The sequence below is a fragment of the Sus scrofa genome, chromosome 5 (genome assembly GCF_054392235.1).
Source record: "Sus scrofa isolate SSC_HxYL_T2T_F1_AM1 chromosome 5, Sscrofa_HxYL_maternal_Yorkshire_Landrace_v2.0, whole genome shotgun sequence".
Lineage (NCBI taxonomy): Eukaryota > Metazoa > Chordata > Mammalia > Artiodactyla > Suidae > Sus > Sus scrofa.
Genome location: NC_139387.1, coordinates 66,848,219 through 66,866,592, shown reverse-complemented (window position 1 = coordinate 66,866,592; position 18,374 = coordinate 66,848,219). Strand labels below are relative to the sequence as shown.

At 38.7% G+C, this 18,374-nt stretch overlaps 1 protein-coding gene and 1 long non-coding RNA gene across 2 annotated transcripts in view; both read left to right on the top strand.

The window, feature by feature from the left end:
• BORCS5 (BLOC-1 related complex subunit 5) overlaps positions 1 to 18,374 on the top strand; it is a 104,125-nt gene that overhangs the window by 18,069 nt on the left and 67,682 nt on the right.
• Positions 11,861 to 16,578, top strand: LOC146403406 (uncharacterized). The gene is made up of 2 exons (XR_014803831.1): positions 11,861 to 12,421; positions 14,307 to 16,578. It is a non-coding gene; the product is annotated as an uncharacterized LOC146403406 (long non-coding RNA).

The window sequence follows — 18,374 nt, the reverse complement described above, 5'->3', positions numbered from 1 at the left end:
GGGAATCATTCATTTGACCTTGGAATTTGGGGCCGGCTTCACAGAGGAAGTAACATTGAAGCTGAGCTTTCAGGGACAGATGGAAGGCAGCCACATGGAGAAGACAGGGCCAGGGAGGGTGTCCATGGCTGAAAATCTTCCATGTAGATAACAAGATAAAATTAAAAGATGCCAAATGAATTCTTGACCAAAACTACATCTGGGATATACTGTTTTAATTTTCTGTTCTTAGTCTAAATACCCAAATATATGCAGGTTAAATTCTGATTTTAATTTTAAGCCATATTAAACTCAACTTCTTGGAATAATTATCAGATAGTTTATGTACTGATCATTCATTCTTGTTTGTTTCTCTAAACTTTCAATTTGCGTTCTTTTACAAATTTAAACAAAATACACATGGTTTATTTTAGCTGGTATCCAAGGATATATCCCTTTAAGCAATAACATTTCCTGCCTGAGCTGGGCTTTTATGCCTGGAATATGACAGTGAAGATGAATGTACAGTATATATTTCCTTTTAAGGTTCTGGCTTGTAGTTTCTGCTAAGTGGCAGCCTAGAAACATTCTAAGACTGAATAGTATAAAATTTTGTTAGTCATTTTGAATTTTTCTACTTTTCCAAAAACCACATATAAAAATTCTTCTATTTTAAAACACAGTGGAAAAAAAATAAAGCACATTGGTATTTGAGACACATGTTTATTTAGGAAAGCCCAGATTTTAAAGATATTCCCAGAATTAAAAAAAATTTCTTATCTCCCAGCCCCCAAATTTTAACTGATTATTAGACATTTATTTGATGCTAATTTAATCATATTTGGAACTGGTACTACATCAGCTTTCTCACTTCTGAGCGCAGGTAGACATCACATGCTTTCTTAAAGCATGTAATGTTTCATATGTCTATTTATTCATTTAACCAAATTTGCTAAGTAAGGTCTTGCAGTTTATCAGATATTGTCAGTCTAGGGACACAAGAGCGAAAAACACCACTCTTTGCCTGAAGCGCTTACAGGCTAGTGATAAATTGTTGGCAGATAAATTGTGATTCAACAGGGTAATTGCTATAAATAAAGTATAACCCATCAGAGAACCTAAAGGATGGAAGAATTTATTCCGTCTGAAAGAGGCAGGAAACATTGACTGGAACAGCTTTAGAAGAATTTATATTTGTGGTCTTAATAATAATTATTTCCAAAACTTTAAATTATGAATAATAAAGCCACCTGGGGAATTTTTTTTTAATAGGGCCAAAAAGACATTAAAACATTTTTTTCATTTTTTAAAGTTTTCTTGAGGTATAGTTGATTTACAGTGTTGTGATAATTTCTGCTGTACAACAAAGTTAAAACTTTTTTTTTTTTTTTTTTTTTTTTTTTTTTTTTTGTCTTTTTAGGGTCATACCCACGGCATATGGAAGGTCCCAGGCTACGAGTCAAATCGGAGCTATAGCTGCCGGCCTACACCACAGGCGCAGCAACTTGGGATCCGAGCTGCGTCTGCGACCTACACCACAGCTCACAGCAACGCCAGGTCCTTAACCCACTGGAGCAAGCCCAGGGATCGAATTCGAGTCCTCATGGATGCTCATCGGGTTCACTAATCACTGAGCAACGACAGAAACTCCAAAACATTTTTAAAATGCTAGTGAATATCATAGTTCTTTCTCACATTTTGCTGCTTTTTTCCTAAGATGGCTTCCCTCTAGTGTAGTTCAATTTATAACAGTGCTGTGTTTTTGTTTTTAACACTTCTGCCACTAGATGTCACTAGACTAAAACAGTTGGTAAGCTGGAGGAAATTTGCTACAACCTTTGGCCATATTTGCAAAGCCTTTGGTTAATTAAATTTACTCTGTACCACCTGGATTTCTCCTAAAACCGAGTCATGGCTTGCTTCGAGCACAAGCTGGTTGGAAAATATGTTCTGTGACACATTAAAACATGTCTGTGACACATTAAAACATGTTCTGTGACACATTAGTAATCTATAATTAGTTATTTTAGTGTTTATCAAGACAGAAAAGGAAAATTGTACTGTCACAGGAAACTTTCAGTGACCTTAATTTTTTGGAGATAAACTCTGTTTTCAGTCTCACAGTACTCAAGGAAACATATATTACATCAAAATTCCTGAAGAGTTGGGGTTGTGTTTTAATCATCTCTAATTTCTCAGGGCCTGCCACAAAGCTTGTCACTTGGTAGGTATTCAGTAATGTTATTCAGCATTGCAGTAGTATATGAGGGTAGCTAGCATAGGAAAAAAAAAAGATAGGTCCCAAGTCTTCCTTTCGAAAAGTTTCATTTGGGAGACAAGAATCTAGAAAAACATATCCCCCAGCTCAGGGCATTGTGTATTTATTGGATGAGTCCTGCAAGTTGTTAAACTCTATGGGATTTCAGAGGATCAGTAATTGTTGTAAGCTAGGGGCAGTGATTAAAGGTGTCTTCAAGAAAGGGTTTTTAGAGATGAAAAGGGAGGGCAGGTACAAATGAAGAAAGCAATGAGCCAAGGTTCAAGGGTAAGAAGATGTGGGCAGTAAAGATTCAGAAGGATCGAGAACTCAAGGGCTTTGAAATTAAGCCTTATACTTGACTTAATATTTTTTTTGGGGGGGGAGAGGACATTAAAGGATATTAGAGTGGGGGAATAATAATATGTTGGTAATGCTTTGTAGTTTATAAAACATGAGCACTTGAAGAAAGGTGAGTTAAAGATGATTACTCTTTGATTTTAAAATGCTTCTGCTCTAAAGTTTTTAAAACGCACTTCTGGAGTTCCCTGGCGGCCTACTGGTTAAGGATTCAGCTGTTGTCATGGGTGTGGCTTGGGTTACTGCTGCAGCTCAGGTTTGATCCCAGGCCTGGAACTTCCGCTTGCCACGGGTGCAGCCAAAAATAGAATAAAATAAAGTGTGTTAAAAACACTTTCGTTTTAGGAGTTCCCGTCGTGGCGCAGTGGTTAACGAATCCGACTAGGAACCATGAGGTTGCGGGTTCGGTCCCTGCCCTTGCTCAGTGGGTTAACGATCCGGCGTTGCCGTGAGCTGTGGTGTAGGTTGCAGACGCGGCTCGGATCCTGCGTTGCTGTGCCTCTGGCGTAGGCTGGTGGCTACAGCTCCAATTCAACCCCTAGCCTGGGAACTTCCATATGCCGTGGGAGCGGCCCAAGAAATAGCAACAACAACAACAAAAGACAAAAAAAAAAAACAAAACACTTCCGTTTTAAAAGAGGTGATACAGATGGAGGGCTCCACTTTGTGCCTTGTACTTAGTAAACTCTCAGTAAATGATTTTTGTTAATAATAATATTAAATCAGAAAAAAATATTAAGGATAGTCTGCAAAGTAACTGACGACTGTTCTTCATAAGAGTCAAAGTTAGGAAGGACAAGGAGTGACTGAAGAATTGTGATAGGTTGGAGGAAACTAAGGAGACCTGTAATGTGGTCTTGGATTGAATCCTAGAAGAGGAAAGGGATGTTAATGGGGAAAATGGGAATTTGAATAAGGTGTATAGTTATATGATTGCATTATACCAATGTTAATTTTCTTGTTTTGATCACTATACTGTGGTTATGTACTATGTTAATATTAGGGGAAGCCGGTAAGGGGCAGGAACCCTATGCTTATGCAACTTTTCTTTTTTCGATTTTTAGGGCCACACTCTCAGCATATGGAAGTTTCTAGGCTAGGGGTTAAATCAGAGCTGCAGCTGCTGATCTACGCCACAGTCACAGCAACGTCAGATCCAAGCGGCATCTGTGACCTGTGCCACAGCTTGCTGCAACACCAGATCCCTAACCCACTGAGCAAGGCCAGGGATCAAACCTACATCCTCATGGATACTATGTCAGCTTCTTCTTCTTTTTTTAATTACTCAATGAATTGTATTAGATTTATAGTTGTACAACAATCATCACGACCAAATTTTATAGCGTTTCCATCCCAAACCCTCATTGCATCTCCCCACCCCCCAACCTGTCTCCTTTGGAAACCATAAGTTTTTCAAAGTCTGAGTCAGTATCTGTTCTGAGAAGAAGTTCATTGTGTCCGTTTTTTACATTCCATATGTAAGTGATAGCATTTGATATTGGTGTCTCTACTATGTCAGGTTCTTAACCCACTGACCCACAATGGGAACTCCTACGCAACTTTGTTAATGTTTCCAACAATGGCTTAGGAAAAGTTTGCAATTCCATATTTGAACTAAGTGTTCTACTGAGAGGTCCAATGTTAGAAGGTTTACAGTCTCCTACATTGTAGAATTTTTAGGTTGGACCATGTACTAGTATGGCTTTATGAGTTCCCTTGAAGACAAGGAAGTAGAACTCCTGAAAGCCCTGAGACCATCTTAACACCGCTAGACTTATTGTAGCTAATAGATAAATTTCCCCAGTGTCTTGGCCTTTGACTCTTCAACCTGTAATTTAATACACTCAGCCGCCTTTTCAGGAAGTTACAGTAATCTAATGAGGCTTCCCAGGGCTTTACCATCAACCCATATACAGTATTTCAATTTAAAAAATGATTTCTGGAGTTCCCGTCGTGGCGCAGTGGTTAACGAATCCGACTAGGAACCATGAGGTTGCGGGTTCGGTCCCTGCCCTTGCTCAGTGGGTTAATGATCCGGCGTTGCTGTGAGCTGTGGTGTAGGTTGCAGATGCGGCTCGGATCCCGCGTTGCTGTGGCTCTGGCGTAGGCCGGTGGCTATAGCTCCGATTCAACCCCTAGCCTGGGAACCTCCATATGCCGCGGGAGTGGCCTAAGAAATAGCAACAACAACGACAAAAAGACCAAAAAAAAAAAAATAATAAAAAAAATAAAAAATGACTTCTTAGAGAATTCTATGAGCCTTTCTTATACATTTCATTATCTTTACTCAGATTACCTGTGGGCCCAGAACAGTGGAGGAACAAATCCTGTTTGTAGAGGTGTTGGGTATAATCAAGTTCTAAAATCAGTGTAAGAATCTCATATATACGTATGGCCTTGGAAATTTCTTAAAAAGTGTCAATAAAGCATTCGTCCTGTATGAATGTTTAGAATGAAAGTTTTTGTGCACATACCTGGATATCAGACCTTTGTGACCTATCATAATTTAGGAATTAATTTGTAGTTTTTTTTTCTTTTCTCTTGTGACTTGTTTGATATGAGGGAATACTGGATTCATAAAATCCATTGGGAAGTATTTCTTCTTCTTTCCTGTAAGAGTTTGTGAAGGATTGGTATTATTTGATCTTTAAATATTTGATATGGTTCCCAGTGAAGCCACTGGGCCTAAGATTTTCTTTACTTGGTATAAGTCTATTGAGATTTTCTATTTCTCCTTGAGTCAATTTTGGTATTTTTTGTCTTTCATGTCCCTAATTTTATATTTTTTTCATAATCCATTTTAATCCTTTAAATTTCTATGATGGCAATAGTGATGTTTTTCTTCCATTCCTGATTTTGATCATTTGAGTCTTTTCTCATTTTTTCTCGGTCATTCTGACTACAGATTTGTCAGTTTTGTTGATCTATTCAGTGAACCAAAATCACTGTCAAAGTGTCACTGATTTTTCTCTCTTGTTTTCCTGTTTTCTATTTCATTGCTTTCTGCTCTCATCTTCATTATTTTCTTTTCTTCTGCTTGGTTTGGGTTTCATTTGCATTTCTCTTTCTGGTTTGTTGAGTTATGAGTTTAGTTGATTGATTTCACATCTTTTTTTCTGAAACGGGCATTTAAAAGCCAGAAACTTTCCTCTAAGCTCTGCTTTAGTCATCACTAAACCCAATGAAATTTAGAATTTCTCCTGTTATTTTTCTAGGAATTTTATAGTTTTGTGTTTTACATTTACGTCTTTGATCCATTTTGAGTTGCTGTTTGTGAATGGTGTAAGCCATGTGCACTTCTAAAGATTATGTTCTCTCCAGCCATTGGCTCAAGTTGTTTGGGTTCAAGTCTTCTCTATCCTTATTGGTTTTAACTAAAAGAGTGAGTTACTAAATTTTAGTTTTACCAATTATTAAGAGAGAGTTACTAAGTTAATCACTGTTGTTGTTATTATTACCTTTCTGGCTGCACCTGTGGCATATGGAAGTTCCCCAGGCCAGGGATCAAACCCATGCCAGAGTAGTGACCTGAGCCGCTGCAGTGACAATGCAGGGTCCTTAACCTGCTGCAAGGTAATTCCCAATTATCTCTTACTGTTGAATTGTCTGTTGCTTCTTTCAATTCTGTCAGTTTTTCCTTCATTTGTTTTGAGGCTGTATTGTAAGGTGTGAATACATTTATCATTATTATATCTTTCTGATGTAATCACTCTAATATTATGAAAATTTTCCTTAATAATACTTTTTGTCCTAAAGATATTACTTTTGTCCTAAAGATAGTACTTTTGTCCTAAAGATAATACTTTTTGTCCTAAAAATAATAATATAGCCACTCTCTTATAGTTCTCTGCATAGTATATATCTTTTTTCTTCCTTTTACTTTGAACTCATTTGTGTCTTTGAATCTAAGCTGTGTATCTTATAAAAAGCGTATAGTTGGATCTTGCTGTTTTGTCCAGTGTGATTCCCAGATTCAACCCTTAGCCTGAATACCTCCATATGCCGTCGGTCCTAGCCAGATTCCCAGGCTAGGGATCTAATTGGAGCTGTTGCTGCAGGCCTATACTACAGCCATAGCAACACCAGATCTGAGCTGCATCTGTGACCTACACCATAGCTCATGGCAACACCTTAACCCACTCAGCGAGGACAGGGATTGAACCCTCAACCTTCTGGTTCCTAGTCGGATTCATTTCCGCTGAGCCTCAATGGGAACTCCGTCTTTTCTACTATTATATATTACTATATATAAGACTTTAAAAAATAAATATGTTTATACTTATTATAAACATGTTTATATATATGTCATAAACACCCAAATGCAGTGTTTAAATGTTTATATCTTTCAAGGAAGTTAGAAGAAATGAGTAAAAACATATTTATGGACTCTTTTATATTAATCCACATATTACTATTTTTGGTGTTCCTCATTTCTTCTTGTGGCTTCAAGTTACCAACTGTTGTCACTTTCTTTCAGCCTAAAGAAACTTTCTTGGTTATTTCTTGTAATATACGTCTACTAGCAATGAATTTTCTGTTTTTGTTTGTCTGGGAATATCTTTATTTTCATATTTGAAGGAAAATTTGCTGGATATGGACTTCTTGGTTGACAAAATTTTTTCCCTAGTATTTTATGTATGTCAACTCTATTCTAGCCTCCATTGTTTCAGATAAGTCACTTTTCCCTTGATTTTTTTTTTTTTTTTTTTTGGACTCTGGTTTATAGCAGTTTGTTATACAGGTGTTGATTTCTTTGTATTTGTCTTAGTTTGAATTCATTAAGCTTCTTGAATGTAGGGATTAATATTTTCATCAAATTTGGTAAGCTTCTCTCTCCTCTTCTGGGATTTCCATTGTGTATGTGTGAGTATGTTTGATGTTGTTGCACAGATCTCTGGAACTGTTCATTTTTTCTTCAGCCTTTTTTCTTACTGAGATTTGATAGTTTGTATTTTCATGTTCACTGATTATTTCTCCTGTCATCTCAAAACTCTTGTTAAACTGCTAGGTAATTTTTCATTTCAGCTTTTGTACTTTTCAATTCCAGGACTTCTGTTTCCTTTTGGAGAATCTCTATTTGTATATTCATTTTTGCCATAGTTTTTTTCTTTAATTTCCTTTAGTTCTGTGAACTTATATGTAGTAACTGCTTTGAAATATTTGTTTGCTATATCCAGTATCTGGGGTATGCAGAGACAATTTCTTTTGGCTACTTCTCTTGAGTTTGAGTCACACTTCCCTGATTCTTTTTATGTCTTAGAATTTTTTGTGAGAACTAGGCATTTTCAACAACATTATAGCAGCTCTAGATTCAGAGCTCCTCAAGATTTTAATTTTTTTAATTGGGGAATCTTTAACCATTAAATGTTGCATATATTTGGAGTATACAGTTTGATGATTCAGTATACATGTTCTTTATGGAATAATTAGTACAGTCAAGCTAATTAACATATCCTCCTGTTACTTTTTTGTTTCTTTGTTTAGTAACATGCTTGCTGAACCTGTAAAATCTCTTCTCCCTGTGATTTGTGGCTATTGATGTTTCTGCTCCTTTTTAAAACTTGTTTTTATTTTTAAGTCAGCTTTCCTAGGGGTTGTCCTTATGTCTCTATGGCTTGCTAGTCAGCCAGTAATTGTATTCAACCACCTTGATCCAGTAAAGTGTCTGTCATGTGTCAATGGATCTGTGTCTGGGAAAGCACATTCAAAGTTCAACCATTTTCAAGTTTCTCATCTTCTACATCCTGCTTGTCCTTTCCCCATTTCTCTCGACATGTGCACAGCCTCATGGTCAGCTGGGAGTGTGTGACTGGTTGGGACCTCTCGGGTCTTTGCTGTAAATGCATGCAGCCTCAGCCAGGAATAAACTTGCCCTAACCATGACCACAACCTTGTGAGAGGAGAACTTTTAGCCTTTCCCACTTTCCCATCTCTGAGATAGTCAATTCCCACACTATGATTGCGCCTGAGTGTTATCCACTGCTTCAAATCAAATGAGCCTCTTCCTAGGGCAGCAGAAAAGTTGCTTATTTTCATAGCCTGCTCCATTCTGGCACAACATGTACTTCAGCTGAGGCAGGAGGGATGGGAGAAGCCCCAGGTTAGAATGCCACAGTTCCCCACTGTTTTGTTCAAGTTCATCTGTTTTTTTAGACATAAATGCTTCTCAGGTTATTATATGCCTTTGGCCGATTTCTCACGCTTCAGAATTTTTTTATAGAGATGTTTTGTTGATCACCTTACTTAGCTATAGTAAGAGGTCATATCTGGCCCGTTCTTTTAATCTGTGTTTATATTTAAAGTGTGTTTCTTGTAGCCAGAATATAGCTGAGTCTTGCTTTTTTATTCATGTTGAAAAATCTCTTGTCTTTTATACAGTATCTTCGACCTTCTTACATTCGATGTAATTTCAGCATGGTTGGATTGAACTTTTACACCTTGCTGTTTTCTGTTTATGCCAGCTGTTCTTTAATTCTTTTTCCTTCTTTTTGTGTTTACTTTAGCATTAATCAAATCTTGTTATGATCCGATTTTATCTCCACTATTGGCATATCATTTCAATCTTCAAAACTCTTTGTGTGGTTGCCTTAGGGTTTACAATGCATGTCTTTCATTAATCACCACTTCATGTAGTGTAAAAGTTTTTATCTCAGGAAGGTATTTATATTCCAATTTCCTCTTCGTATTTTGTGCTATTGTTGTTATACATTTTTCTTTTACATAAGCTATAAACCCACAATACATTGCTATTTTTGTTTTAGACCAGGGGGCGGTAAATTTTTTCTGTAAAGGGCCTGATAGTAAGTATTTTAGGCCATCTGGTCTTTGTCTCAACTACTCAACTCTGTCATAAGCAGCCATAGACAATACATAAAAGAATGGGTGTTACTGTGTTCCAATATAACTTTACTTACAAAAACAGGAAGTGGGTGCGATTTGGCCCTTGTGCCATACTTTATTGACCCCCCTGCTTTAGACAATCATTATTTAGAGCTATTAAAAATATGAAAAAAGGTATTTCATAGTTGCCTTCATTTCAGCCATTTCTGGAGATCTTCATTTCTTTATATTGATCCAGGATTCTGTTTGATATCATGTTCCTTTTGCCTGACGAACTTCCTTTTGCATTCCTTGTGGTATGGATCTTTCGGAAATGAATTCTTTGTTTTCGTTGATCAGAAAAAGTCTTCATTGTTAACTTTATTTCTTTGTTCCTCTGTGTGTAATGTATTTCTTTTTTTCTGGCTGCCTTCAAGATTTTCTCTTTTTTCCCCTTATTAAAAAAAATAATTTAAATTCAGTAAGATATACCCATTTTAAAGTATAGTTCTCTGAGTGTCGATGTATCTGTACAGTTGTGAAACCAGTCTAACATCATGAAATAAAATAGTTTTGTCATTTCCCCCAGCTCCTCCTATGTCACTCTGTAGTCAGTTTCACCCTTCACCTCAGCTTCTGACTATCGTGATCCATCCCTGAAGTTTTGCCTTTTCCAGAATGTTGTTTAAATGGAATCATTTAAGTTATAGCCTTTTGCGTCTGGCTTCTTTCACTTAGCGTAATGCGTTTGAGATTCATCCCTATGGTTATATCAGTATATGGTTCCTTTTTGTTGCTGATCACTATTCCATCTTACAAATCTACCATAGTTTGACTATAAAGCCACTGTAACAACAGTTTAACAGCTGTCACAGCACATGGCAGGATTGTTTTCCGAAAGATTTAATAAACCAGTTCATAGTAAAACTAGCAGTGTCTGAATGTGTTAGTTTCGTAATATCCTCTTTAACACTGGGCATTATTTACGTATTTTTTAATCCAAAATGGAAATGTCTTTTAATCTGATCGTAAAAGTCATATCTGCACCTTTAAAAATTGTGGAACAGACTCTTCTTTAGACAGTTTCAGTTCCCGTATAACATGATTTTGTCTCACCCAGCCCTCTGACCTGAAACCTAAACATACTCTGTTTTGACCCTTTTTAGAGCATGACCCCTAGTACTGAAGAGTATTCCAGGTGTGGACTGGATCTTCTGTCTTGCTCTGCATGCTGTATTTCTTTTAAGACAGCCCAAGTTTGAGGTAGCTGTCTTGGCAGCCACATGCAGTTGAGTCATATTGCATCATCAAAAATCCTAAAGTCCTCTTTACTTGCGCTGATGTTAAGCCACACCTCCCTTATTTTGTATTTCTGCAGATAGCTTTTTGGACCTTCATTGCACATCTTTAGAGTTCATGTCAGCTGTAGCCAGTGTTTCTAACTTCTTCAGGCTATTTTTGGACCCCCATGATTAACATACTTTGAGTGACCTCATTCACGTCACTGAAAAACGCTTAACAGGACAGGACTGAGATCAGAGAGCGAGAGAAGAGCTCAGGCCCTATTAGAGTCAGCAGACACAGAACTCTTGCCATCTGTTAAGAATATTTTTTACTTTCTAATTTCTGTTTTGTGTTTTGGGGGGTAAGGAGATTGCCACCTTATATATAATTAGCAAAAGGTGAAGTTCAGTACTATAATAGGTATTAAGACTTATTTTGGTATCTTTTTATTAGTATCATGTTTTATCAGATGTCATGGATGCAATATTTATTATGGTATCCTATGTATAACTCTGTGTACGTGTTTTTATTGCTACAGTACTTATATAAAATGTCGAGTTGGTTTTTTCCTAAGGCTTTAGATGACATTGTGGACCACACTTTCCAAACAGAGTGGCAGTCATCACAGAGAAAATTGCAACATTGAGGGGAGAGGAAAAACTTTTTTTTAAAACCTGCCCTAGAGAGTTCCATCGTGGCTTAGCGGTAGCAAACCCGACAAGTATTCATGAGGATGCGGGTTCGATCCCTGGCCTCCCTCAGTGGATTAAGAATCCGGTGCTGCCGTGAGCTGAGTTGTAGGTTGCAGACGCAGCTCGGGGATCTAGCGTTGCTGTGGCTATGGTGTAGGCCATCAGCTACAGCTCCGATTTGACCCCTAGCCTAGGAACTTCCATATGCCGTGGATTTGGCCCTAAAAAAAAGCAAACCAAAAACGAAAATCAAAAAACCTGCCCTAAACCTAAATAAACTAGTAGTGTCCGTGGATACTGCTAATTTAGAGTGCAAGAAATGAGCAAAGAGGAACTGCTAGCCAGGGATAGTTAATATTCAAAAGCAAAATAAATATATCTGTAACTAAAGATAAAATAAATGTCATCATGACATCCACTGTTTTCTTTGGATGTGGTTACTGAGCAGTAGTAGATAAGCATATTAGTAAAACCACTGTAACAGGCAATGTTCCATAGTAATGCAATAAGGAAAAGTAGGACAAGGCATGAGTAATTATGGGAAGGAAACCAGACTCATAAGGGGCACATATAAGAAAAGGTAAGAGTCATTTGGAAGTCTGGTCAGGGGACCAGAGGAAAGCTAACATTAACATTATGGCCAGATGGGCTTTATCTTTCTGCTGTTCTTTCCATTTCCTGCCAATATACTGGAAGAGATGGAAACACAATATCAAGGCAGCCCCACACATTAAAAGTGTGAGATGGAAATGAAATAAATGTTCGCAGATAAATGAGCATAACTCCCTTTGGTTAGACAACTAAGCCATTCTTTTAGCAAGTTGAAGCCAACACTCCTCCAACTTGCAGTCAATTCTGGCAAGAAGATAACAGTTCTAGTGCCTCTTTATTTTGGCTTTGTTTTATCCCTCCTTTGGCTTTGGTAACTCTCACTGACTCTTGCTTGTTCCAACATGGGGACAGAGCACAGGTTGCTGAGACAAATGTGAGTTCAAATAGAAAGTCTGTAGGACGATACTAACTGTCCCTAGTCAGGTTTTTTTTTCTCCCTAGTCCCATATACAGACAAATACATTTTAAATGAACATTTAAAAATTCTAGTTAATCATGCATACCTCTGCCAGAGTCTTTTTGGAAGCCTAGCTCATGTCATGTGATTTCTGCTCAGAGTCTTGGGTTGCTCCATACTGCTTGCCAGGTTCAGGTCTGAGCTCCTCAACTTGACGTGAAGATCTCAAGAAGTCTTTCTATCCCATCAGCCACTTTGTGCCTGTGTCTTGAATTCTAGGCCGAATAGGACTGCTTCCCTTTTTCACTGTTCCACGCCTTTGCTCATGCTGTTCTGTCTGAAAGCTGTCTTCTCCATCACAGCCTGCTCAAACATTACCATTCTTTAAGATTGTGATTGTTCATTTGTTCAACAAACATTGAAGTGACTACTATGAACTCTAGGTGCTGTTCTAGTAGGTGAGCCTTTGGTAAAATATAAATTACTTGCTTTTGTAGAACTTGCTTATCGATCATCCCACTAGAATGTAAGTTTGTCTCAAATATTCAACCCCATCTTTTTTACTTTCTCTAAGTTGTTATAATGCATCTTTATACAAATCATGATGATGAGAAAGAAAAAAGTAAGATATTTGAATGATCACTGTGGCTGGGCACAGAATATTCCTAAAATGCTCTAATTTTTGTGTGTATGTGTGTGTCTTTTTTTTTTTTTTTTTTTTTTTTTTTTTAGGGCTGCACCTGTGGTTTATGGAGGATCTCAGGCTAGGGGTTGAAACGGAGCTTCAGCTGCCTACACCCCAGCCACAGCAACGCCAGATCCCAAGCCTTGCCTGCGACCAAAACCACAGCTCACAGCAATGCCGGATCCTTAACCCACTTAGCGAGGCCAGGGATTGAACCTGCATCCTCATGGATACTAGTCAGATTTGTTTCCCCTGAGCCACCATGGGAACTCCCCTCCAAATGCTCTTATTTTTAAAGCATGTGTCCTAAATGTAGAAAGAAGCGAAGACAGGTATAAAGGGGTGATATGACTTGGAAGAATAGGGTCAAAATGTCTAAAAGCTGGGATAAACAGAGGCTTCTTCTGGGGTGAGGGACATGAAAGATAACTAGAAATACAGAAAGTGATGTTCAGAGAAAAAGCAGCAATAAATAGATGTAGTCAGTTTCTTGTGTTGGTTGATGTCCTGTTTATGACAAAGCAGAACTATTTAGCACCTCTTTTGCTTCCATATTTTCTGTCAAGAAGAAGGATAATAAATTGGAAATGATAAGACAAAGGAGTAGCTAAAATCCCAGATGGAAGACGCTGTAAGTACAATTAGCTGATCAAAATGCATTGTTTTCTGGTGCTTGTCTCATCACCCTACCCTCTCCTAGTCTATCCCTCCACCCCTTTTGCCCCCTCTCCAGTCCCGGAAATGAAAGAACTTGTAGATGAAATTACTCAAACCCCGTCTTGAATGAATTGTGGAGGATAGAAGAGGTTCCAGAAGTTTAGACATAGAAAAAAATATTTTCATTAAAGGGAAGGGATGAAGGAAGATCATTCCAAAATGTCCATCACTGTAACCTTGTGTCCATTGATCCCAACTCTTTGTACCTAAAGGACTTGCTCCCTTTAAAAATACAGACAGCCTTCATCAGCTTTGTCTTTTGCAAACTAAAAATTTTCAAGGTAAGTGCATAAGAAGATCACAAGTGGAGTTCCCGTCGTGGCGCAGTGGTTAACGAATCCGACTAGAACCCATGAGCTTGCGGGTTCAGTCCCTGCCCTTGCTCAGTGGGTTAATGATCCGGCGTTGCCGTGAGCTGTGGTGTAGGTTGCAGATGCGGCTCGGATCCTGCGTTGCTGTGGCTCTGGTGTAGGCCGGTGGCTCCAGCTCCGATTCAACCCCTAGCCTGGGAACCTCCATATGCCACGGGAGTGGCCCAAGAAATAGCAACAACAACAACAAAAAAAGACAAAAAGACAAAAAAATAAATAAATAAATAAATTAAAAAAAAAAAAAAAAGAAGATCACAAGTGAGATACTACAGGATTCTTACCTGACCTCTATCTTACTCAACATCATATCAGTTAACCCCTACCAAAGGACTCTGGGTATGCTTTATAACTCATTAGACATTTGTTAATTGACCTTACATAAAGAGGTAGCAGCATATTAATCAAATTTGCACATGATAAAATGTTAGAAGGAATATCTAAGATGACGGATGATAGATCCAGAGTTCAGAATGATCTCAACAGATTTAAAGGATGGGCTGAAGCCACGGGATGACATTTAAAAGCAATAAATGTCAAGTCCTACATTTAGATGAAAAATCATCAGTTACATAGGGACGAAGTGTGGGAAAACTGGCTCAACAGCAATTCAGTGGGGGGTTTTTAGTCATTAGTAAGTTCAAAATGTGGATGGAAGGTAGAGTATGTGGCACTGGTCCTTCTATACCTGGGTGTCATATTTAAGAAGATATTTATAAACTAGGGTATGTCCTGAATAAAATGACCAGAAGGTCATTGTTTGGAAACCTTGTCATGTAAAGATGTCTTGAAGCAGAGGTGTTTTTTCCTTCTTTTTAGGGCCCCACTCACCGCATATGGAAGTTCCCAAGCGAGGGGTCGAATTGGAGCTGTACCTGCTGGCCTACACCACAGCCACAGCAATGCCAGATCTGAGCCATGTCTGCTACCTAAACCATAGCTCATGGCAATGCCAGATCCTTAACCCCCTGAGCGAGGCTAAGGATTGAACCTGAGTCCTCGTGGTACTAGTCATGTTCGTTACTGCTGAGCCACAATGGGAACTTGCGCAGATAGAGTTTTTAGGTTGGAGAGGAGGTGACTTAGGGGGATACATCTCTCTAGTAATATTTTTTAAAATTTATCTCTTCAATTGGCAGAATCAATAGTATCAAAATGACTATACTAGCCAAGGCAATCTACAGATTCAGTGCCATCCCTATCAAATTACCAAGGACATTTTTCATAGAACTAGAACAAAATATTTTAAAGTTTGTTTGGAAGCACAAAAGACCCAGAATAGCCAAAGATATCCTGAAAAAGAAAAATGAAGCTGGAGGAATCAGGCTCCCTGACTTCAGACTACTCTACAAAGCTACAATCATCAGAACTATATAGTACTGGCACAAAGACAGAAATACAGATCAGTGGAACAGGATAGAAAGCCCAGAATTAAACCTGTGTGCCTATAGTCAACGAATCTATGACACAGGAGGTAAGAATATACAATGGAGAAAAGACAGCTCCTTCAATAAGTGGTGCTGGGAAAACTGGACAGCCATGTGTAAAAGAATGAAATTAGAACACTTCCTAAGACCATACACAAAAATAAACTCAAAATGGATTAAAGACCTAAACTTAAGACCAGATAACTATAAAAGTCTTATTAGAGGAAAACTTAGGCTAAACACTCTCCAACATAAACCACAGCAATATCTCCTCAGATCCACTTCCTGGAGTAATGACAGTAAAAACAAAAATAAACAAATGGGACTTAATTGAACTTAAGTTTCTGCACCGCAGAGGAAACCCTAAACGAAATGAAAAGACAGCCCACAGAATGGGAGAAAATATTTGCAAATGAAGCAACTGACAAGGGATTAATTTCCAAAATTTATAAACACCTTCTGCAGCTCAATACCAAAAAAACAAACAACCCATCAAAAAATGGGCAGAAGATCTGAACAGACAGTTCCAAAGAAGACATATGGATGGCCAAAAAACACATGAAAAGATGTACAACAGCACTCATTATTAGAGAAATGCAAATCAAAACCACTATGAGGTACCACCTCACACCAGCCAGAATGGCCATCATCAAACAATAAATGCTGGAGAGAGTGTCAATAAAAGGGAACCCTATTATACTGTTGGTGGGCATGTAAATAAGTGCATCCACTGTGGAAAATAGTATGGAGATTCCTCAGAAAACTGAAAATAGAATTACCATTTGATCCAGCAATCCACTCCTAGGCATCTATCCAGAGAAAATCATGACTCGAAAAGACACATGTACTCCAATGTTCATTGCAGCACTGTATACAGTAGCCAAGACATGGAAACAACCTAGATGTCCATCAACAGAGGAGTGGATCAAGAAGATGTGGTACATATATACAATGGAATATTACTCAACCATTAAAAGAAAAGAATGGCATTTGCAGCAACATGGATGGACCTAGAAATTATCATGCTGGGAGTTCCCGTCGTGGCGCAGTGGTTAACGAATCCGACTAGGAACCATGAGGTTGCGGGTTCGGTCCCTGCCCTTGCTCAGTGGGTTAACGATCCGTCGTTGCCGTGAGCTGTGGTGTAGGTTGCAGATGCGGCTCGGATCCTGCGTTGCTGTGGCTCTGGTGTAGGCCGGTGGCTCCAGCTCTGATTCGACCCCTAGCCTGGGAACCTCCATATGCCGCGGGAGCGGCCCAAGAAATAGCAAAAAGCCAAAAAAAAAAAAAAAAAAAGAAATTATCATGCTAAATGAAGTCAGTCAGACAGACACCAACATCAAATGCTATCACTTACATGTGGAATCTAAAAAAAGGACACAATGAACTTCATTGCAGAACAGATACTGACTCACAGACTTTGAACAACTTAAGGTTTCCAAATGAGACAGGTTAGGTGGTGGAATGCACTTGGGGTTTGGGATGGACATGCTATAAAATTGGGTTGTGATGATTGTTGTACAACTATAACTGTAATACATCAAGTAATATCATTTGAATGGTAATATTGCAATACATCAGGTAGTGAGCTAAGCACTTTTCTGCAGGCTCTCAAATTTAACCTCCACAGCAACCTTGTCAAATGGGTGCATTTTAGTTCCATTTAATTTAACTTTTTAATTTAAGTATAGTTGATTTACATTCTTTTAGGTGTGCAGCAAAGTAATTCAGTTTTTTATCTGTTTATTTTATCTATATATTTTTTAGGGCTGCACCCGTGGCATATGGAAGTTCCCAGGCTAGGGGTCAAATTGGAACTGCAGCTGCCAACCTGTACCATAGCCACAGCAACTCCAGATCTGAGCCGTGTCTGCTCCGTACATCACAGCTCATGGCCACACCAGATCTCTTACCCACTGAATGGGGCCAGGGATCAAACCCACATCCTCATGGATGCTAGTTGAGTTTGTTATTGCTGAGTCACAACAGGAAGTCCCTGTATATTTTTATTTTTTGTTTTCCCCTGTATATTTTTAAATTTATATTTATATATTCAAATAGTTTTCTTTCATAGGTTATTACAAAATATTGAGCATAGTTCTCTGTGTTGTAGACTTTTTGGTTATCTATGTTTTAGTCCCATTTTATAGACAAGAAAGCTATTGTTCAGTTGTGCACCTAGAAAGTAGCTGAACAGCTGTTTGTAACCTAGATTTGACTGGTCTCGAAAGCCTGTTCTCCTAACCACTAAGCTGCATTGCAAAATAATGAACTCTCTATTTCTAGGTACTGTTCTTTTTTGTTTGTTGGTTTTGTCTTTTTGAATTTTCTAGGGCCGCACCCACCACATGTGGAGATTTCCAGGCTTGGGGTCTAATCAGAGCTGTAGCCGCCGGCTTACGCCAGAGCCACGGCAACACGGGTTCCGAGCCGAGTCTGTGACCTACACCACAGCTCACGGCAATGCCGCATCCTTAACCCACTGATCAAGGCCAGGGATCGAACCTGCAATCTCATGGTTCCTGGTCTGATTGGTTAACCACTGAGCCACGACGGGGACTCCTAGATACTGGTTTTTGTTTCACTATTTTTATTTTTTGGCTGCACCTGCGGCGTATGGAAGTTCCTGGGCCAGGGAGTGAATCCGAACCCCAGCTGCGACCTCCACTGGAGCTGCAGCAATACCCAATCCTTAATCCACTCCTCTGGGCCAGGGGTCAAACCTGTGCCTCCACAGCGACCTGAGACGCTGCAGTTGGCTCCTTACCCATCGAACC